The following is a 24,324-nucleotide window of genomic DNA, read 5'->3' on the forward strand; positions in this document are numbered from 1 at the left end:
TGAGAACCTGACTCCATCCTCCTCACACCCATCATTATTTTAAGAGTGACAGATTCTACACAGAATACTTTCTATCAATACCTGTTACTTAACAGAAATGAATAAAAAATTTTGTAGCACTAGGCATTACACCTACACAAAATTGTTCAAAGCCAAGTAAAACTAAAACAAAATAGGGAATACTCCCCTGGCTATGGAGTATGGCTGTTACAGTTGAGCAAGCTAAAACAAAGCTGGAAAAGCCCCACATAAACCCAGATAAAACAAATTAAAAAATTCCCTTTGTTGTGAGTTAGTGCAATCTGTTAAAGCAACAGCAATCCCGTATTTGCAGGCCTATATAAGTACTGTCCTCTCTGTCACATCAGCCTTCAAAGCTAAGAGAAATAACCAATCACCCAAGAGAAACGTTGAGGCTGATGTTTTGTACCTCCTACCAACATTAGGGAGATAAGGGTGACAGCTGTGCAGAAGTCAACTTGGGTGTAGGGTTAAGTTTCTCACTTGAAAAGATTTTGGATGAAAAATGCGGAATCAAATGGAGCATAGCCGGGATGCAAAGACAACTCTGAAAAATTACAAAAAAAGTACACTATCCTATGAATTTCAGCTTTGATGTCTCTTCTATATAGATTTTGATACAATATCTAACAAAATTACTCTCTTCCTGGGATCTCCCTTCCTTCTATACATCCTTGCTCTTGAAGAGAATGATGAAAAAAGATGATTCAGATCATTTACTTGTATGATCTGTCATAGCCTATCTGTCATAGCCTACCTATCAAGTCTTCAATTTTCCACACGTTTTTGTGTAATTTTCTGTATTTTTCCCTTGAGGTGATCTGAAAATTCCCCTTGATCAACTGGAATAGTTGTTTAAGTGGCAGAAAATACTTAGTGAATGTATAGCAACCCTAAGTTCTTCAGAAGTTTTTTTTTTTTAGTTTTTACTTGCATAAGTTAGTATAGAATGAGAAGGAAATGGATTCCACTGAAAAAGAAGAAAATGGGAAGCTGCTGTACAAGCAAACCACCAGTGCTGTTCTGTCATTGGCAGAAGTGGTGCTTAGGTGCTTGTGAGTACTTGCTCATTTCTTTTACATATTGAATAGATTTGAGTCATTATTTAATACCAAACGGACATCAGTGAAATGACTGAGACCTTGAAAATATGGTCTTTATGCACATTTCTTCAGTTCCAAAGAATATTTTTAATGTAGCTGTTAGTATTGGAAATAGCTTAAAAATACATGAGTTTATGAGGCTGATGAAAGATGTTCTCAATTTCATTAAATAAGCTAAAGATGTAATCATACCTTTCAATTGCCATTTTTTTATATGTATTTTGCAATGATTTGTCAGGCTTTCCACCAAAGTATGATCCTATTTTTCTTCCTTCCTCTCATAGTCTAAGGCTGTGATGAATGAAAGCAAAGTATAAAGCTGAGACAAAGCAAATTATGTTAATTGTATTCAGATAACCTTTTAGCACTCAGGATGGATGAGTTTTTTTACAATCAAGTTTCACCAGTATCCACAGTTCCATCAGCCTGTGTGTTTGTTCTACTGCATGGCCGAACAACTAGGTAGGTCATTTGTCACAAAATAGAAAAGAACTCAGTCTTTTTGAGGTGGGGAATTCAAGCCTACAAGCCTATCAGTAATTCATGCTATAATTCCATCTTTACATAATCAGAGAGATTAGCTGCCAGTAGTCTGTTTATGAGCAAGAACATAGCAACATCTTGGAGTTAGTTTTCCTTGTAAGCCTATAAATTTTTATGAAGTTTATATGTTTTGATTAACAAAACACATTTTGAGGAGGAATAAATACATTTTTAAAACTAGTTAAATTTTACTTTTTATTGATGCATGGTTAGTGCTCTGACATTTTCGTATGAGAAGTAACCAAAAGTAGATTGAGCTCTCTTTTTGTGATTGGTAGTCAAGGTAAAAAGATTGAATTTGGGATTATGTTAATGCAGATGACCATTGCATTAATTTGACCTCTTTAGTGCTTGAACTGACTCAGCTGTAAAACTCCACATTATCAGAATATGACTGAAAAACATGTTGCAGCACAATAGATTCAGTGTCCATAAACAAATCACAACAAAAAAACCCATGTGAAATTGCATGTAGTTATGGTAAAATAGTACAAGGAAAAATAGATTAATGATATTTTTTTTTATTGGAAGACCAAGCAAAAGTTCAAATAGATATGTTGCTATAGTTCCAACACATCATCATAGTGAGAGGTTAAGCATCATGATATTGCCAGTTTCTTGAGGGGAAAAAATACTTGAAATCTGGAGGGCTAGTATAATAGAAAACCATCTAACAAGGAATACATTTGGCAGAAATTAGTCAAAATGACAAGATGAAATATCAGATAACAGTTATTTTATTGTAATTTCGAATAATTAAAGAAACAGTTCATAATAAGCCATTCTCATATTTTTAGTCACTGTTATTGAATGTTTGCTAGACTTCACATATATTCCTTTTAATGTGTTTATTTCTCAAGGCAAGTACACCATGTCATCTTTTATTATTTTTCATACAGTGATGTTTCTTCAGTTGGTATAGGAAAAGCATAGGAACCACTGAAGGAGCTAGATCTTTTCTCTCTGGAAAAGGAGGAATGTCATCACAGTATTCCAGTACTTAAGAGGTGGATGCAGAGATCAGAGACTCTCTCTTCACAAGGAGCCATGTGGAGAAGACAAGGGGAAATGAACACAGGTTGCACTGATAGAGATTTCATCTCAATATGAGAAAAAAAAAAAAATTTACAGTGGTAACAATCATTCACTGAAACAACCTTGCCTGGGATAGGGTAGAATCCCCATCACTAGAGTTTTTCAAAATGCTATTGGGCAGGGTGCTATAGATAATCTCATCTAGTCTCCCTCTCCCATGAAAGGTCAGACTAAATGATCTTTTGAGGTCCCTTCCAAGCTGATTTGTTCTATGTTCTTATGATTCTAACTTAAAAAAATTACTGATACTGGAAATTTAATACTAGCATCTTACCATTTAAGCAGATGCAATTACACTAATAATACCCTTCTGGAGACATATATGACCTGAAATCAAACTATTAGTTTACCTATGCAGTAATATTTTAAAATTCATAGTTAGCATCAATTTGAAACTTCTCTAAAATCACTTTAAATCAACATTAAAATAACCTAAAAAATTGTTTCCATAAACATCAGAGGTCATCTGAGTTAAAACTGTCCTTATATTTAGAAAAATTATGTCATTTGATCTCTCTTTATCAAGAAATCTGTGTTGTGTGCACTGAGTAGTGTATAATTTCATAGCTATAACTACCCAATTTAGATACAAAGAAGTTATTACAATTTTTCTGATTGTGCTGGTATGCAGCATTCAATTGTTATTAGTATGCATACCTCATTGAAACAAAGGATACAAATCGCAAATCTCAATGACTTTAATGGTGTGAGTGCAGGCAAGCATCTCAATTTACATTCCACCAAGGGAAGTTTTTTTCTAAATCTCAATCACTTAGACAACTGATAATCCTTCAAAACTGTATGAAGAGATCAACTATTCCTGTAGAATTGCTTCTTTATGAGAGAAGTTTCTGTAGTGAGAAAGACCAATCTGAGTTTGGGATAGGGAGAGAAATAAAATCATATCTGAAATTCATGAGAATTCACTATATAAGTTACAAAAAAAAAAAAGAAATTTAAAAAAAGCCTCTTGCCCTCTTTCAAAACTTGGGAATTTATGTTAAAGCATCAGTAGTTAAAGGTTTTTTAAAGAATTAACACATACAGAGTATCCCACTTCTGTAATAAAGCATGGGAAGTGACACCCAGTAGTCAAACACTGATTTCTTAACAAGATGTTCCAAAAGTCCTGCTTATGAGTAAAAAAGAAAGAAACCTTATACTTACAACTAAGAACTTTATTATTTGGGAAATTTGAATATTAAGACTCCAAGAATAATTTTTAGTTCAAAATTAATTATCATAGAAAGAGAATAAATAACTTTATGCAGAGAAGGTTTACATAACAGAGTTAATATAGCTAATATAGTTAATGAAGTTATACACACGCTTTTTAATTTCTTATCTTTTTCCTGGTATTATACTATCTCTCCCCCAATTTCATTCTGCACATAATGAGAATTGTGCACATCCGTAATCCTTTACAGGGAGGAATGTGGTATTTGTCTTAATGGTTTCCTCTTCACTGCAGGATGCAGTTGAGATCCTTTTCATGTGTTTTCTAATGCACTTTTACATATTTTCTCTTTCTTCATTAAATTGCAACACCATGTTACATCCAATGTACTGCAGATGGTGCTTTTTAGGTATGTTAGCTTTTTCACCTAAGTTTCTCCAGCTCCAGATCTGCAATACTATGACTGCAAGATGTGTATAGCTGTGTGGTCTCCAGTGCCAGCTCGTGCCTGTGGCATATCCCTCATTATCTCATATCTGCACTTCTCTGCTCTGCACCCTGTGTCCCCACTTCTCAAAGGCTCTGTCATCATACTAGACTCCTATTTCTCCACAATATATCACCATGGTAATAGTCCTAAATATCTCATTCGAAACAGAATAACTACTTGTAACTACCATCAATATAAAACTATGTTTATATTCTACCAAGATTAACACAATTAAAATAAATTATCCATCACTACCTGCTCAGCAAAACTGCTAACACAGCTAATCTGAGTAAAACATAACTATAGGCAGGTCAAAAGAACTTCAGATAGCATAAGCCTGACAAGCCTCAGTTCCAAGGCTGTGAGTATAAAGCTTATGGCCTATTAACTGTCATGACAATACAGTATTACAGGACTACATGGTTACATTTTTTTACCCTTGAAGTTTAGGATGTTTAGTAATGAAGCCAAACATTGAAGCAGAGGTAGGATGCTGTGATTCCAAAGTCTTAATATAGTTGCAATGATTGCTTTAGGATGTGTACACACACACACACACACATATATATATATATGTATATGTACATTTTTCCCCTATATACAATTTTTCAAGCATACTTTGAGGCATTTCACCTTGTGATTCAGACCAAGGACAAAGTATTTGCATTTCTACCTGAGTGGAAAGCACTTTTAGTCACACTACTTCTTCTAGGTGATCCTGCTCTAGCAGGAGGGTTGAACTAGATGATCTTTCAAGATCTCTTCCAATATTTAAGATTCTGTGATTCTAAGACAAAAAGAAAAGAAAAGAAAAGAAAAGAAAAGAAAAGAAAAGAAAAGAAAAGAAAAGAAAAGAAAAGAAAAGAAAAGAAAAGAAAAGAGAAAGAAAAGAAAAGAAAAGAAAAGAAAAGAAAAGAAAAGAAAAGAAAAGAAAAGAAAAGAAAAGAAAAGAAAAGAAAAGAAAAGAAAAGAAAAGAAAAGAAAAGAAAAGAAAAGAAAAGAAAAGAAAAGAAAAGAAAAGAAAAGAAAAGAAAAGAAAAGAAAAGAAAAGAAAAGAAAAGAAAAAAGAAAAGAAAAGAAAAGAGAGGAGAGGAGAGGAGAGGAGAGGAGAGGAGAGGAGAGGAGAGGAGAGGAGAGGAGAGGAGAGGAGAGGAGAGGAGAGAAAAGAAAAGAAAAGAAAAGAAAAGAAAAGAAAAGAAAAGAAAAGAAAAGAAAAGAAAAGAAAAGAAAAGAAAAGAAAAGAAAAGAAAAGAAAAGAAAAGAAAAGAAAAGAAAAGAAGAACCATGTTTTCTACCTAGCTTTTTCTAAGACTCTAGTGCAATGATTTTCTATCATATTTGTTTGTACCTTGTCTATTTTTATGTAGACAACATATGTACTCAAATTTAAGGCTCATTTTCATCTATACAGTGTGCATAGATTAGATATTGATACATAGATAATTCAACTTGGTTTGAATCTCCGAAGAAATTATTTGTTGCAGAAGAAGATGAAAATGTGACTGATATTTTTTTGGCACTACTGGGCATTTTATACATAACTTGAAAAACACAGATATCTTAAATTTATTTGAACTTCCTTGTCTAAAGCCTAGTATATCTTGACAGCAGAGTGAGAGCACTGCAACACAATACAACATATGTGGTGAGATTTTGAAAGCTCAGCTATGTTTTCAGATGCATTTATAATAATTGCTTTTGACTAGAGATTATAGGTCTCAGTGGGTTGTTCTTCTGAAGCATTTCTAGGCAGTGATAGACATACTGCAAATGGCACTTGAGACAGTGTTTATGTGCAGCCCTAAAGGTACTTTGATAAGGCTCATTTTTTTTTGAACAGATGGTGTAATTTGCTTCCTGCTGCTTTTAAGAGTTGTCTTCCTTATCCTGAGGTATCCTGGTATACTCTTGTGCAAAACCTATTTCTTGATTACAATTGTTTTTGTTTCTTTATTTCAATTCTCATCTGACTTATTTTTCACTTTTATTGTCTGGTAATTTTTAGAGGGGATTACTAGCATAATAAACCTAATACAGCTATGACATACAGAGCTCTGGATAGTTGTAATAAGATTCCTCCCTTCCTTTTATTATTCTAAAATCACACATTAAAAAATTGCTTCTCTGAAATGACAGAAAAGAATTGATAATATAATGTAATGATAATATTATTATACCATATTCTGAGACATTTCTTTTGCAAAGACCACATGAAATCACCCCACGGTAGAAGCTAATTTTAAAATATCATTTAATATAGTTATTTTTAGTCTTAGGAGACATGGCTTTTGTGCTCTGGAAAGCTGTTCACAGACATCCCTGAAGACTAAAACCCTTTCTCTTACAATCTCAGAACCTACAGGCCTGACAGCCTGACCTCAGTGCCAGGGAAGGTTATGGAACAGAACATCCTGATTACTACTGTGAGACACACACAGGACAACAAAGGGTTTAGGCCCAACCAGCATGGCTTTATAAAGGGCAAGTCCTTGACTGACCTGATCTCCTTTTACAACAAAGTGACCCACTTAGAGGATGGGGGAAGGGTTGTGGATGTGGTCTTCCTGGACTTCAGTAAATCCTTCAACACAGTCTCCTACACCATCCTCCTAGAGAAACTAGCTGTCCATGGCTCAAGTGAACCTACACTGCATTGGGTGGAAAACTGGCTGGATGGCTGGGTCCAGGTGGTGGCACCAAATGGAGTTAAATCCAGTTAGCATCTGGTCACCAATAGTGCTCTGCAGAGCTCAGTGTTGGGGCCCGTTCTATTTAACATCTTCTGCAATGATCTGGATAAAGGGATTGATCACACCCTTGGTAAGTTTTCAGGTTATGTGAAGGTGAGTGAGTGTGTAGACCTGATTGATGGCCCGAGGCCAATTGTATGAGGTTCAACAAGGCCAAGTGCTGGGTACTGCACCTGGACTACAACAACCCCATGCAACACCACAGGCTTGGGGATGTGTGGTTGAAAAGATGCCTGACAGAAAAGGACTTGGGGATATTAATCAACAGCCATCTGAATATGAACCAGCAGTGTGCCTAGGTGGCCAAGGAGGCCAGTGGTGTTCTGGCTTGTATTAGAAATAGCATGGTAAGCAGGACTAGGGAAATGACTGAACCCCTGTACTTGGCACTAGTGAGACTACACCTTAAATACTGCGTTCAGTTCTGGGCCTCTCACTACCAGAAGGATATTGAGGTGCTGAATTGTATCCAGAGGTGGGCTGGATACACCACCTTCACCAGTGAAGCTGGTGAAGGATGCGGAGAACAAGTCTTATGAGAGCAGCTGAGGGAGCTGGGGTTGTTTAGTCTGGAAAAGAGGAGATTGAGGGGACACCTTATCACTCTCTACAACTAACTGAAAGGAGGTTGTAATAAGTTAGGGGATCAGTCTCTTCTAACAAGTAATGAATGACAAGACAAGAGGAAATGGTGCAGCAGGAGAGGTTTAGATTGGATATTAGGAAGAACTTTTTCACTGGGAGAGCTGTTAAATACTGGAACAGGATGCCCATTCCTGCAGATATTTAAAAGATGTGTTAATGAGCTGCCGAGGAACATGGTTTAGTAGTGGGCTTGACAGTGTTAAGTTAATGTCTGGACTTGATGATCATAAAGGTCTTTTCCAACCAAAATGATTCTGTGATCCCAAGATATTTAGGTAGAAATATCAGTTCTTGAAATTCTTCCTTTCACAGCTGTGATGCTTTTCCAAAAACAAGAACAGCAGTCAGAAGAGAACCACAGTACCTATTTTAGATATGTTCCAACGGGTTGTTATTCTCCTCTGGAAACCATTTATATTGGATTTGCATGGAAAGGTTTTGTTAGGAGAGAGGAAGTTACAGGGGTGACTTCTGTAAAAGTTACTAGAAGCTTCCCCTTTGTTCCATAAAGTCAAAATGAGATGATTCCAAAAACTGACCTGCCACTGGCCAAGGCTGGGTCAATCAGCAATGGTGGCAGTTTCTGTGGGATAACATATTTAAGAGAGGGAAAAAGCTCCTGTGCAACAGTAATTGCAGATAGAGGAGTGGGAGTATGTGAGAGAAACAACTCTCTCAGTGAGAAAGGAGAGGAGGAGTTGCTCGAAGTGCCAGAGCAGAGGTTCCCTTGCAGCTCATGGTTCTGCTCATGGTGAGACAGGCCCTGCCCCTTCAGCCATGGAGGCCATGGTGGAGCAGAGATCCACCTACAGCATGAAGAGGACCCCACGCTGAAGCGTGTGGATGTCTAAAGGAGTCCATGACCCTGTAGGAAGCCTGTACTGGAGTAAGTTCATGGAAGGACTGATAGAAAGAGAGGAGCCCACACTGGATTGGATTTTCTGTCAAGACTTGTGACTGTGTGGGACACACACACTGGAGCAGTTTGTTACTGAAGGACTGCATCTCATGGAAAGCATCTACTCCAGAGACATTTGTGAAGAACTGTAGTCTGTTGGAAGGACTTACATTGGAGAATTTCATGGAGGATTGTTTCCCATGGGAGGGATCCCATGCTTGAGCAGGCACAGTGTGAGGAGTCTTCCCCCTAAGGAGGAAAGAGTAACAGAGACAACGTGATTAGCTCACAATCCTCAACTCCCTGCACCACTTGGGGGTAAGAGGTGGAGAAAATTGGGTCTAAATTGTAGCCTGGGAAGAAAAGAGGGATAGTTATTAATCTTCTGTTCAAATGATTTTTCATGATGTAACACAATTTGCATTTTTTCATCCAAGTTGTTGCTGTGATAAATAAAGTTGTTTCAAAGTTTTACCTGATGTGAGCCTATATTTTGAGAAAATATTTCAGTATAGATAGTACACAATTATTTATTGATATCTTTCCTGGTGATAGAAAAAAAATGATACAGTGTCTCTCATTTCACATATGTTATTGAACTGTCAGTCTTTATTGAAATTTGGTCTTTAATTACCTATGCTGGAAGCTGCAGTCAATGAAACACAAAAATCCTCCTCATTTTAGTTTTAGTAATGGCTTTCCCATAATGTAATTACTTTAATATGAAGGTTATTTAAAAAATAGAGACGCTTTCTTTCAAAAGGGTAGTTACATGGTGATCTGCAATGTGAGTTTTTTTCTGTGTGTGGTAAGCAGAATAAACATGTAGCTTTCTTACAAAACTAGGCACTTCAAATGATAAAACATGGAGAGGAGAAGCAGCTGAAGTTATTTCACATCATAGTACAAATATTGATACAAGGAATAAGAGTGGTGAATCAATTTAAATGCAACTGGATGTAGCTACTATGACTCAGTAACCCACAGAATGATAAGGGCATGCTGTGCTCATTAATACTTAAGGTCTAAGACTTGTAGGTGTTTTCACTAATTTATAAAACTAAATTTTAAAAAAATTAAACCAAAACAAAAAAAGTATTAATTTGTGTAATATCAGAAAGTTCTTTCAGGAAGATCAAATCCACCAAGAATTAAAATTGAAGAGTTCCAAACATGTATAATTTCAAACCTTGTACAGTATTTTAATCAAAAGGACTTAAAAATTAAATATAACTTTAATGACTAAAAATACTTATTGAAGTTTTGCACTTCAATGGTTTACAAAATGCAATGCTGCTCTACTTTAGAAAAGTTTCTTTTTAAGCTTATTCTATTAAACATTACACTCACCTGGGAAGCACTTGGAACAAAAATAAATTGATCTCAAAGACAGTAAAAGGCTTTTTTTTTCAAGTTGAATATAGAACTTTTAACAAAAACATTAAAAATCCTGAGTCACATAACAATATTCCTTTCACACTTGCATACTAATCATTACTGTTACATGCATACTTCTGAAGAAAACACGTGGTAGTGTCTAGACATTCTTACTAAATATTCCTGAAAAAGAGGTGCTTGTAAAAGTGATACAGTTCTCCCTATTTTCCTTCTGCTCCTTCCAAGGGTGAGACAATTTCCTACACAAAGGAACCCTGGTGGAGCTGGGAGAGAGAGAGTGTCATTTTACTAGGTGCTCTGAATTGCCCTGTAAATGTCTCCATTGGTGACCTTGGCAACAAAGGGGGATTTCAATCACTCATTGAAAATGTCTATTTCTCTCTGATAATAAGAACTACTCAGACTTAAAAATCCAATTTTTCTTATATCTAAGATGGAGTAGATGAATCCTTCACTGTATCGACTCATACCATACTGCATGTTATATGTGCACAAGTGAAATGACTGTCACTCATCTACCCTCTCTGATTTTGCTCCCCTGGAAATATGGAAGGGGTTTAATGTGTGGAAATTTCTGAATGGCCACTGTACCCTAACTTGGCATAATGGAAGGAGTTGCAGTTGTCTCCTGTTTACCTCACTGGACTAATAAAAAGCAATTAAAACTTTAACAATCCCATTTTCAACTGCTGCCTTATGTCAGTAAACATGGGAAGTTAAAGGCTTGTAACTGTTGTCATGAGTACTGCCCATCCTTCAAATCTATAAGGATTAGTTCTGCACAAAATACAGACTTGTCTGTTAAATCATATTTTTCAGTCTTCTATTGTGAGCAAAAGCATACCTAGACATCCTGCTGAATCCTGACAAGGTATTACAGTGACTGACAAGTTACCAGAGACCACATCAAGCAATCCTTCAAAGCAAGTACAACAGTCTTGACTGCAGTAACCAAATATCCTCGTACGAATGCTGTCAGTCACTACAGTATCCTGTGGATTACATGGAATGCTGATATTTTTTCAGTGAAGGAGGAAAAAAAAGGGATCTTGTGTTAATCACTGAGAGCTAGTCTCTTTAAGCAATATGGATCAAGAGATGAATCAGAACATTCAGTCCTGCTTCCTTCTCTGTTAACATACAGAACTTCACAAGTGGACATTTTGTACCCTTTAAAAAACTAAAGTTTTTTAAAGAAGGGAACATACATCTGTGACCCAAATGTGAGACAAGTTGCACCACAAGGGTGCAACTGACTGTTACTCAGTACTAATGAGAGAGGAACTTTGCCACATCTTAGGAAATCCCTGCTTCTATATCCTTCAGTGGAGAAGAAAAGAGGAATGACTTGTCATAGTCTTATGGTTATACCATGTTAATAAAGGAATGACTTATATAATAATTTCAGTGTTCCTTTTTATCTATTCTCTATACTATAGAATCACAGAATGGTAGGGGTTGGAAGGGACCTTTAGAGATCATCTAGTCCAACCCCCCTGCAGAAGCAGGGTCACCTAGATCAGGTTGCATAGGAACATGTCCAGGCAGGTCTTGAAGACCTCCAAGGAAGGAGACTCCACAACTTCTCTGGGCAGCCTGTGCCACTACTCCGTCATCCTCACAGTAAGTTTTTTTCTTACATTTAAGTAGAATTTTTTGTGTTCCAGCTTCATCCCATTACCCCTTGTCCTGTTGCTAGCTACTATAGAAAAAAGGGATGTCCCAACCTCCTGACACCCACCATTTAGATATTTGTAAATGTTAATAAGATCTTGTTCACACTTTTTATTGTACAACTAGGCTTATTTCCTTTTACTGTTATTTTTATTCTTCAATTTCATGACATCTTCTTTGGATATATGTGATTCTCCACTTCTCTTTCCACTTGTGTAAGTTCAGGTATCCCCTGCTGTGAGACCTACACCACTATTAAGAACAATAAAGCTATCTACTGAACAAATCTTACTAGCTTGCCTTGGCTTTGCTGAGGGAATTAATTTAAAAGTAGATAACAGATACTGCTGAAGTGCCATTCCATTCAGATTTCAGAGCTTAAAGGACATGGAATACAGCATAAGTCTTTTCATATCTGAGCTTAGTCCTAGTAGCCCTCCTGGCCACTGTGGTTATTACCATTAACATGAGTACATGGTTTAAGCATTGTGGTGTTGTCCAAAGATCACAATACTCCACATGAGCTCAGCAGAGAAGTAAATGGATGGCCTGAGAGAATAGTATGGTAAAGTTGAAGCTTCTATACTCCTGGTGAGAAGAAAAAAGTAATTGGACAGCTGTCAAAATTTCTGCCCAGGGGCCTCTATTTCTGAAAGAAACAGAAAACATTCACTGTCAAAACAATGTTGAATACAAGGATAGAAGTGAGTAAGAAAGGCTGAGATAGCATTCATCTTGCCTAACTTGAGCTGCCTAAAAGCAGATACCTAGTCTAAACAAAAGCTTCTGTGGGTGGCAGAAGGAAATGAGGGTTTGCTTCAGAGGCTGAGTCATCCCATTCAAGGGTATTAGCACAGAGGAATAGACCCTTTCTCTGGAATTGTTTATTTGCACTAGCTAAAGAAAGAACCTAATAACAGCATACAAAATGCCTAGCTCTTAGATGGTTACATTTAACTGAGATGAATGTATTTTTCAGTGTTACTTCAGATTCTTTAATTTGCCTGTCTTCATAATTAGATATTAAGGATTAAATTACCTAGATTTAAAAAAAAAAAACCTACTTAATTTACATTGAAAAATCATATTCCTTTTATAATCTTGATATACGTGTCAATTTTGGCAAAATAAACTAGCTCTGACTATAAATGCATTAGGATATCTAACCAGAGATATTATTCATTCATATCTGACTGTTTGTGGTGATAGAAGCATATTTCTTTTCACGTGGGTGCAAAACTCTTTAAAAAGTAGGGATGCCCTGAACTGTAACAGCTGTGGTTATGGAAGACAACAGTAAAATAGAAAGACTTTTAGGCAAGCACAACTTTCTAAACATTATTCTGATTAATTGTCCATCATGTTCAAGATACTCACAGAAATGACCAAGAGATATATTTAGAAGATATTTAGAAGTTAACATCAGAACTGACCATAAAATTATCCAACCTGATCCAAATATACTAAATGTCCTGTGAGTAGTTTTTTCCTAACTGTTTTTCACGAAAGCATATCTGCCCAAAAGGAACTTTTTCTTGATTTGCTGTCATTGAGAGACGACAAATCTACTATTTCAGTTTCTTCCAATTGTTAACTCTTACTGTTAAAAAAAGTTGATCTAATCTCTGTTTTCTGTGCTTATAGTTTCAATATCTAACTCTTGGGTCAGTTTGTGATTTTATTTTTTTTAATTATCAGTTTGAAGAGCCCTTCAGTATTCACTATTTCATCCCTCTGGAGATACTATAATAAAGACATTTCTCTTTTCTTTCATTAGCTAAAAAGAATTAGTTCTTTAACTTTTTCACTGTATGGAATAGTTCTTCAACTCATGAATCATTTTTAATGCTCATTTCTTCCTTCTCCCCAGCCTTTGACATTTTTCTTTTTTTTTTTTCCCAGATACACTTCTTGCCTAACTTATCAGCTGAGAGCAGAGGTTTTGATTCATTCTGTCAAATGAATGAATCTCCCCAAGCATTTTCTGATGATTATTTATAAGTATTGCCATATGAACTGCAAATCAGGAAAGCATGCATGGGTAATTAATGCCCATTTCATATGAAATATGAAGAGTAAACATCATTCATTTGCTATGCATAAAAATATTTTAAAAGCAGGATATGTATTTAATATTTATTCATGCTTATAGCATTTCTCTCACCTCCATGTTTAGACCTCTTACTATCCTAAGAAATATGTCATTCAGTATCATGCAATATTGTGCATAGTAGGGCTATGAAATAATAAAATAGTAAGCACTTTTTAACTTTTCCTTTGTTTTTTTTTTCAGTTGTAGCAATGGATTATTCCACTGCTGCTTTTCACAGAATCTATTAGTATTAAGTATAGTTAATTTCAGAAGCAGCCAACAACACCCTTATAAAATGAAGACAGTAGAGAGAAAATAGTAGCAGAAAAAAAACATTAACTGAAAGATGGACGAAATGACAAAACCGTGGTTCCCTTCATTTCTGAGAACATGTCAAAAAATGTTCACTGTCTGGAGGTTATTTCGAAAGACATTACAAATTTTGGGTGTCTGTAGAAGTGTTCTGAGGAAACTATTTCCCACAGGTCTATTACTTCTATTCATATTAAAATCACAGTGATACATTAGAAATAGAAATGAATTATTCCATCCTTGAGGGGCTGTAGTATAGGAACTATCTTTCCTTTCTCCCTGATTACCTCTTCTGATAGTCTGTCAGCACAAACCACATCCTTAAAATAGAGAAGCAAACTGATCAATCAGTCAGAATGGATAGTACTTGTACAAAACAAGAAAGCTAATCCCTTTACTTGCTTTCCCTCAGATCTAAAATCCAGAGGGATTTTCTGAAGCTTAGCCAGTGTTTCTAACTTCAGGGAGAGCTGAGACAGATCAGTTCTGCACATTTTGAAAAATGTAGTCTTCAAGAAACATGGTCACATTGTGTCTTCTCTGCCTACCAGGTTGAATAGGTATACCAAATATTTGAAAAGTCTGTACTTCAAGATTTTCCAGCTTGACTTTGACAAACTTTTATTGAACTGTGGTAAAGAAATCTTTGAAACGTTGGATCTTGGTACCATTTCAACTATATAAATAAAATCCCAGATTGTATACGGACTGTTGAGTGGAAAAATGGGGGGAAAAAGAAAATAACAAAGTTTAAAAAATACCTTGAAGCCAGGGAGTGTTTCCTAACCAAAATGATTTTTTTTTCTTTTTTTCAGTGATAATAGTTCTATTTTGCAGGAGTATCTGCCTTTAGTTATCTCTCAGCTACAGACAGGAGTTATCAAAGATGTAGATTTGGCTTTTTATGGTCACAGTGTGTAAATGTAATAGCTTGAAATTTAATTGGAACTTGTGTAGAATAAAGTCTGAAAATGGATACTATTCAGTGTTTTTCCAAGGTGTCAATCTAATTTCTATCACAGCTAGACCTGTCTTACCCTCTCTTCATATCTCCAAAGGGAACAAGTACTGAGGAAATAAATAAATCACATATACACATACTTATGCTCTCACTATGCCTATATCCCAGCTCATTAATGGTGTTATATAGGAGAAGACGTCAATGTCGTTACTTGCCTATGACATGGTTCTGCTTGGAAAAAAATGGGATGTGGGGATGTTTACCTTTGGAAATAACTTATAGAATCAGACAAATATTTTCAATATATTATAAGCAGCAATAAAAGACCTTCCACTAGATGCATAACTATATTTCAGTCTCTGAGTTCTGCAGTGCTTCAGAAACCATTCAACCTTTTGAGTTCTAGTGTGTGAAAAACCTCTTCTGAGGTTTTTTTTCAATGAGTTACAGCTGTGTATTCATATGGTGGTCACTTCTTATTCTAAATACTTCATTCCTATATTGCAGGAAGCTAAATAAAGTACTGAAAGAATAAGCTTAAGTATAGGACATTTTAGACAAAAGTATGAGAAAACTAAGAGTATTGTTCTTCAGACATTAAAAAATAAATTAATTGGCTAATGTATGTAAATGCAATTCTGTAATATTCTCTAAATATTTATTTCAAAGCTGCCTTTTTTTTTGGTCTTGTTTTTGCAAGCATGTATAATTGCATCCTATTTTCTGTTTTTATTTTTGGTAAATGTCTGAATATACTAACTGAACTGTGGAATCTAGTGCTGTTGACTCTGTGCCTGGAGCACAAAATAGAGCCAGTAATGGGAGAAATTACTCTGTAGACTGAATGGGTAAGAGAAAATTTAGAATATTTATGTTTTGTTTCTAAAGCTTTTCAAAGTGGATAGATTAGGAACGGGTTAAGTGAATAAACTACTTCAGATGATCTCATAAAGGTCATCAATCCATCCTGGTCAGGATATGACAAAACTCATCCTAGCTCCTCAAAGAGCACTACTTCACCTTCCCAACTCTAATTTCATACATTTTGCAGTGAATTTTAAATTTTTTTAGTCTGGTGTAAGTTGTTTGACAAAGTATCCTGGTTTTGGTAGACTTTTCATCCATTTTCCTGTGACTCATTTTATGCTCCACCTGCTCCATCATACTGAATCACATCTAGAATCTCTTTGAAATGTTGCTAAAAAACCATCCAACTGTTAAGCAAAATGTATACCATGAAGGTATTTTCCTTGCATAAAAAAACCCCTTTTAAAATGTTGTTATGTAAGATTTGGAAGCTCTTTTGCTAGAATTGAAAATGGTATATTTTTGTCCTTGTGACATATCCGAAATAAATCATGTATTTTTTCAAAGAAGCTGTAGTTAATGTGTTGGGACATACCAATATGTTAACTTTTTATTCTGAAATAGGTAGAAATTAGGTGTTAAAAACAGAGAAAAAATAAAAGAGTCTGAAGGAGGTTTCTGTGTAATTAACTGATAGAATGATGTTTCCACTTATTCTGAAGAGTTACTAGCTCCTCCAGTTGTTCTAAGTCAATGGTTTTATTTTCAAAGTAGATTCCTACTAAGTTGGAATAAGTATATTGGAATTCAGATCTAAATGTTCTGATCATTTTTGAAACTGAGGGGCATTCATTGTTGCAGGGTTACATTGAGTCATACACTGGAATAAAATGTCAGATCTGTACATGTGTATTTATGGACATTTTAATCCAGGTTGACAATATTTTTCATATATCCTGTCTCTTGTAAATTCTTTCTGGTACTATTACTGTAAGTGCCTGGTATTTATTTTTGCCTCTTGTCATATCCAGTGTCATATGTCTACACTGTTCTTGTTCTGAACAAGAAAGGAAAGAATATAAAGAATCTAAATCAAAACTGAAACAACATACAGACAGAAGCAAAGCCAAGTAAGAATCCTTCATTTTTCCTTACCACCAGGTAATAAATTATGGCTTTGTTTTTTCCCCCTCAATAGCTGGGCTAAATGGCAGTACTTCATTCCTAATGGCTAAGTAAGAATTTAGACTCATTTTTCCATGAAAATGAGAAGTAAAACCCCTTTGCCATGACCCAGGAGCTGCATCAGACTGAATAAAGAATAAGATAAATAATGCAAGCCACCTAAACTAGCAATTTTTATTAACTACATACATATAGTCTTTGATCTTTCTCTCTCAGTACAAGAGGCTAGCTGAGAGCTAAGCTAAAGATATCCCCCTGAACAAATGGATTGTCATCTGTGATCATGAAATATATTAGCAAATGTTCCACTAATGTGAAAACTTGCATGTCCTTTAGTCTGCAAACTGCTACTGGTTATATGAAGATCAGAGAGAACAGCAGCAGTTACAATGTAAATTCTGGATAGAAGAAAACAAAGAAGATGCAAATTGTTTAGGTAAACTTTTCTTAAGTTATGAAATTATCTTTGGTGGGACGGTTGAATATTTTCCTGTTTTGCTTATTAGTAGGGTTGATAATAGCTTGGTTCTCATGTATTTCTTAGTGGCTGGCCCTTTGGTTCATATTGTTAGAAGACCTGTGCCATGGATCTGCTCTCAGGTCAGTTATTTTCTTACCTGCATCTGTAGAAACAGTAGTAGCACATGATCCAACTCTTCCAAGACCCAGATACTCTATATTCTCTTCTACTTCTATGGAAGATAAGTGCTCATTATAATTTATTTATTGTTTTTCTTGATAACCTGGAGGACTTAGTTCTAATACTATCTTACAATAGCTGGAGGACGCTGTGATAACTTCCTGACTAGAGCAAAATGTACAGTGTAGTAACAGTTTCTTACCCATCCTTTTTACTTCTGAGACTGTCTTCTATTTCCTGTTTTTGCCTAGGATGTGTTGTCCAACTTGATCTTTTGAGCAATCCTCATTAATAAGAAAAGAAGTCAAAGGACAACTCCCATTCATCTGATTGGAACACTGACTGTAGTTTTGTGAGTCTAGGGGGTGAAGGCAAATAGAGAGGTCCTATCTGCTTCTGTAAGTTCTGTAAAATATTGCATTTGGAGATGATTGACCCAAGGAATATTCTTACAGGATGATATTTCATGTTGTTTTCTTGTGTTTCATCCTATTTTGTACACAGCATTTATGCTTAGGTACACTCAGAGATTATTACATAGAAGTGTGATATGGAAGTGCATGACTGACGCATATGAGCAGCTGAAACTAATGAAGCTGTCATGGTTTAAGATTTTATATCCTCTCATGGATAAATAACCAGTTAAAAGATAAGAAAGAAAGATAAGGGAACGTTGTGGTTTTGCCCAGCCATCAATGAAGCACCACAACAGTTTCTTACTCACTGCCCCCATCCACTCCACCCAGTGATATGGGAGGAAAAAGATAACCAATAATGTTGTGGATTGAGACAAAGGCAGAGAGGGCTCACGGCCAATTATGATTCCATGCAAAATAGACTCCAGTACTTGACTTAGAGAGGAAAGTAAGGAAAGTTTATTCTACTATCTACATGAAACAGAACAGGACAAAAAGCAAAAAGAGAGCAGGATGATGAGAAAAATACAACCAGCACTTTAAGATCTCCCTCCCCCATCCCTCCTTCCTTCCTGGGCTCACCACACTGATTCTGATATCTCTACCTCCTCCCCCATGACTCAGAGGGGTAGGGAATGGAAGATGTGGTCAGTCTCTCACAGATGGGCTCTGCTGCTTCTCTCTTCTCAGCTGAGGACAACTCCTTGCATTCTTCCCCTGCTCCGATGTGGAGTCCCTCCCACGGGACACAGTCTTTAATGAACTCCTGTTGTGTGGGTTCTTCCCAACAGCTTCAACTTCTGCAAATAACACAGCCTCCTCTTGGCATAGTCACTGCCCCTGGTGTGGGGTCTTGTACGAAGTATAAAACAAATCTCAGCTTCAACAGTTCTCTCCACAGGATGCAGGGAAGTCTCTGCTCCAGTACATCTCCTCCTCTCTTCTCTTGTTGACCTTGAAATCTGCATGATTACTTCTCTCTCCTCCAACTCCTTTTACCAATACCAACCAGAAAAAAAAAGGAAACAAGAAGGAACAGGAAGAACTCCACTCTTCTGGCTGCTTCTTCATAAAATGTCATCTAGGAGGCACCTAATTGGCTCAGCCTAAGAAGTGGAAATGGCTCCAGTCAAAAACATGACTGCAAAAAAAAGAAAAACAAAAAAGGAAAGCAACCCCTCATTTTTTTTTCCCTAGTCCTATTAAATTTATTTATAAATGATCTGGGAAAGGAAGTAGTAAAGAGATAAAAAATAAAAAGTATACTAATTTCATCAGGATATATTTAGTTTTTACTAGCTTTCTCTGAGACATCTACAACATTGAATGTCTGGAAGATAAAATGTCAGATGAAATTCAGTGTTGATAACTACAAAATAATGAATATGTGGGTAAAAAATAATTGACTACAGGTACACAAATCTGAGACCTGAATTAGCTATTACCATTCAGGGAAGAGCTCTTGCTGTCATGGTGAAGAGTTCTTTGTAAATGTTAGCTCTGTGTTCATTGGCACTCAGAAAGGCATGCAAAGAATGATTATAAAAAGGTTATGGAACATAAGAGAAAACAATATTGTATCGGGTGCATAATGCCATGATGAGTCCGTATCTAGAACTGTATGTGAAGGTCTATTCAGATTTCTAGTTATATTTCAAACTACAAGAAATTTGAAAAGATGCTTTGGGCAAGGGTGACAGCAGATAGAGAAAGCTTCTTTATGATGAGCAATTAAACAGAAAAGGAGTGTGCAACCTGGAAGAGAGAAGACTGAACAGATTTTCATGAAGAAGACTTGTAAAATCATAATGATATGAAAGCAATGAATAGCACAAGAATTAGGGTCAGTTGTTATTTCATCAAATGAAACAAACTGACACTTTTTGAACAAAGGTCAGGAATTACTGTTTGATCTAATCAATACTTGCACTGAGGAAGTCATTGTCACAAGATGTGGATGCCAAAACCCTGAACATTAGAAGAAAAAGAGAATTAAGAAGTCTGTAGAGAAAGGACTTATGTAAACTCAGTTCAAAGCAGAATCAAAATAAAAGTGGGTGTAAATTTTACCAAGACTTTAAATATGAAAAATAATATATTTATATCGAAGAGAGAGGAAAGACAAAAGAAATTCAAAGTGGCACAAAATGCATAGGACTAAGAAGAAACTTACTCTTTTATTTTAAAGAACATCAGAACTCTTATATAGTACACTATTGTTAACACGTAATTCTAGAATGTGTCTTTACTTAAAATTTCTGTAACATTTTTATATGAAAGGTACAAAATGATTAAAAATTCCTTTCTGTTCAGAAGAATCCTCCCCTCATCCCATCTTCTTCTCCATCTTCCCTTTATACCCCTTTCCTTCCCCTCTTCTGTACCCCTTGCCATTATGACAGTTACCTACAGTTTGTATTTCTGGTTTATATTTACTGATTATAAATATGGAAAGTATTTTGGTGAATATCTATGAATTTCAGTATTAACTGGGAAAAAAAAAGCAACTCAATTGACTTAATTTCCTGTTTATGTAACTAAACTATGTGTTGAGTTTGGTCAGGAACCAAAAAGAAGAAGAGGGAAAGGAAAGGAAAGGAAAGGAAAGGAAAGGAAAGGAAAGGAAAGGAAAGGAAAGGAAAGGAAAGGAAAGGAAAGGAAAGGAAAGGAAAGGAAAGGAAAGGAAAGGAAAGGAAAGGAAAGGAAAGGAAAGGAAAGGAAAGGAAAGGAAAGGAACTTTAAAAATTTTAGAATATATTTGCCCAGAGCATTTTCTTTTACATTACAGGGTACATTTGAATTTGTGTTTGCAGGCTGTTTTTAATACAGTTATTTAAAAGGGTCAGAAAGAGCATATTAAAAATATCAGTAAGTCAAGAACACAAAGACTGCAAAGTTAGGACATACTCAAGTAAACCCAGAGAAAAGATGCCTGAATTATTAAAAAGAGGAAAAGCAAGAGGGAAAGTTAACTTATATCATAACCAGGTCACAGTGCTAATCATGATTTCAATCCCATGTAACACTATCTCTTGCTTTATTGGCCTGGTAATTGCTTCTGTTTGTGCCACAGATAGAACAATAATGCCTATCTAGAAATGTGATCAGTCTAGAAGTGATACTAACTACTTGCTGTCCACACAATTAAATAATTCAATGTAATTTCAGATACTCTAGTTTCCAGAAGGGTTTGGTCAGAGGTAAGACAGTATTAGCTGCTCTGCAAAATCAGAAGGGAATGAAACTTTCCACTTTGGAGCAACACTAGCCAAGGATGCTTTAAATGTCCTCTTCTCTTGCAATATCTTTCCTAAAAAACCCTTGTTGTTCAACTGTCAAATATATTATATTTACTGTAAAAGTAATAGTGGCATTTCATAATAAAAGCTCTCTGTCTTTTTACACATCCCACTAGCATGCAGAAAATTAGACATGCATGCCATTTGGCCCTGGTGTAATTTGCAAGTGTTAACAGAAAGTCTGCTGAATGCTGAGTGCTAGGATTACATAGTAAAATATAGTAGGGAACATTTATCAGTCTCAAGGTGTATATCTTCTTTTCTGTTATTGATATGAGTGCAATGTTCTTGTCATGGCCACTGTGAAAGCTTTTCATGGGATAAGCAGCACTGTATTTATTTTCATTCCTGTCTAAAAATATATGTCATGATTACTGAAAGTATGCTAATGTAGATGATAATGATCATCCAATTTGAAAAGCACCTTTCTCATCATGCTTTTTAGAACTACATACCTAGTTATATAATGTATTAATTATGACTTTATTCTAACACTGTGATAAAAGATGACACTTTGTGTGTGATATAGCATCTTCAATAATTACACTGTTTCCCTTGTAAATCCAAGGTGTAGTTTCACAAAACTGAAATTTGGGAGGTCAGTGGTGCCTGTTCACACTGTATTCCTAAAGTAAATTTACATCATGTATTTATGTATCATATTTGATAATTAGTACAATTATTTTAGAATAAAACTTTACATACATATCTACAGAGCTGTGCAGGTGAATATTCTACTGTTCTGAGACTGAATGGAACTCCTCACTGCATTCCTATGTTTCATATTATTATCTTCATCTCGTAGATGGGGAAGACATCAGTAATTTATCCACGACACTGTAACAAATTCTGAGGAAAAACTCAGATTATATTGCAATCTTTACTCATCCTCTGTTTTAAACATTAGGCCATGTTGTTTGGGGTTTTTTTCGCATTCCTCAGATTTTTAAATTTTAATATTAATTTATGTGCATATCATGCCCAGTGTATAACTCAATATCAAGTGTAACATTTTAAAAATGAGGAAAAAAATAACCTGAGCCATGCATTGCAAACCAAATGCAACATTTATTTCAGCAAGCTTTGCTCAGCAGCAAAGTCAGCACCACTGACTTCCCTATGGATTTTTCCTTCACTGTGTTTTTGTCTTTTGTGAGAATGTGTGTATGTGTGAAGCAAATAATCTTTGATATAATAATAAAAATAAGTCTCAAAGATGATGACGAACATATACTAGGAATGTTTTATATAAAGTGACTCTGTCCTCAGAAAAAGTTGCTTTCTTAAAGTAAGCCTTTTTGCTGTGATGAATTGGTTTCAATGAAATAGTTTTGGAAAGGTTTCCTAGGTCTTGGATAGAATATCTGGCAAGGAAAAAAAGAATAAGTGAGACTCCAGAATAATAAGTGTCTGGGTAGGAAAGTTATTTATCTGAGATGTAGAAGAAAACTTGGATTAATTTCCTTATATGAGGGATTTAATACTTTCATACTTCATGTGCCTTATCAATTTAGTTCTTCAGAGACCAGAGCTACAGTGCCATGTATCATTAACACCTGGGAATTTTGCTAAAATTCCAAGCGCTCTAGTGAATTGGAAAAAAATATTTCCTACTTTGTTCTTGTTGTGAGGAATGAAGGTAAAGTTTCTTACAGGATTAAAAGTGACAGTAGGCCATAATCTGATAATTGTAATATGTATTTTAAAATGTGCATGAACCTTAACATTAAAGATGATTACATAAAACTTCTGTCAAGGCTTATTTTTTGCAAACCATATATTTGTGTCACAGCTTCAAAAAAGAATAAGAGAAGGAATAAACTTGATTTTATCATGTTGTAAGTACCAGATGAACTTTAGAATGAAAGTTGTATGTTCCTGAAGTCTTATGACTTGGGTGAGGTATGTTGTTTTTATAAACTGAAGTAAATTTAATCAAAACAAATTTGCTTTGTTTTCAGGTAGCTGCACTACACTCCATCAATGTAATGAGGTCACGGTTGAACTTAATTTTACATGGATATACTGTTTCGTTTTTAACTTCTTGTTGACTAAGGAGTAGAAATTACACTGATGGATGATAGATGCAAACTTTCCATGTGGGCCAAGCAGTAAGGTTCAGTTGTAAATTAATCCTTTAGGGAGACTAGTAGCAAGCTTTACTAAAAAATCCCAACCCAAAATAACAAAAAACCCCTCACCTTGTTGGGGGTTTTTACAAAGACGTAAATTCTATGTTGACTTCATTAAAGTCAATACGAATTTTGCTGTTAAAGAGTATTTCTGCTGTTTGGGTCTTTTTTCTTTTTTGCTTGTTAAATGTTTTGCAAGTACAATGACAGAGAAGGCCCATTAAACTTCAACAAACAGTGTTGTGGAAGTTAAGAATTTTTTTGCTTTGAAAGAAGACCAATATATTGTTTAACACTCAAATTCTTGAAGGACTGAGAGTAAATTTTCTGAGCCTACTAATCTTGGATGTATTGGCACTCATCTTGAAACATGGGACTAGAACTCAATAGGATTCAAATTAAGACTTCAATGCCAACTGGAGATACAGATTCCTTGAGACAGCTGAAGGATGTGAGTAGAGCTTTCTGGTTTCTGGGCAACTGCCTTAATTATCGTTCTGTCCTTCCCAAAATAGATTTATTTTACTGTAAAAGGGCAATGGATACCTTCTGCGGAGTTCGCCACACATGTGTCTTTAAATTTGAACTTTAAGTAGAAGACAGGTGAGGGTGAATAGACTATAATTCTCTTGATAATATTTCTGTTTATATTTTAAAAATGGAGGAAGTTTTGGTTCAAAGTATTT

The sequence above is a fragment of the Colius striatus genome, chromosome 1 (assembly GCF_028858725.1).
Source record: "Colius striatus isolate bColStr4 chromosome 1, bColStr4.1.hap1, whole genome shotgun sequence".
Classification (NCBI taxonomy): Eukaryota; Metazoa; Chordata; class Aves; order Coliiformes; family Coliidae; genus Colius; species Colius striatus.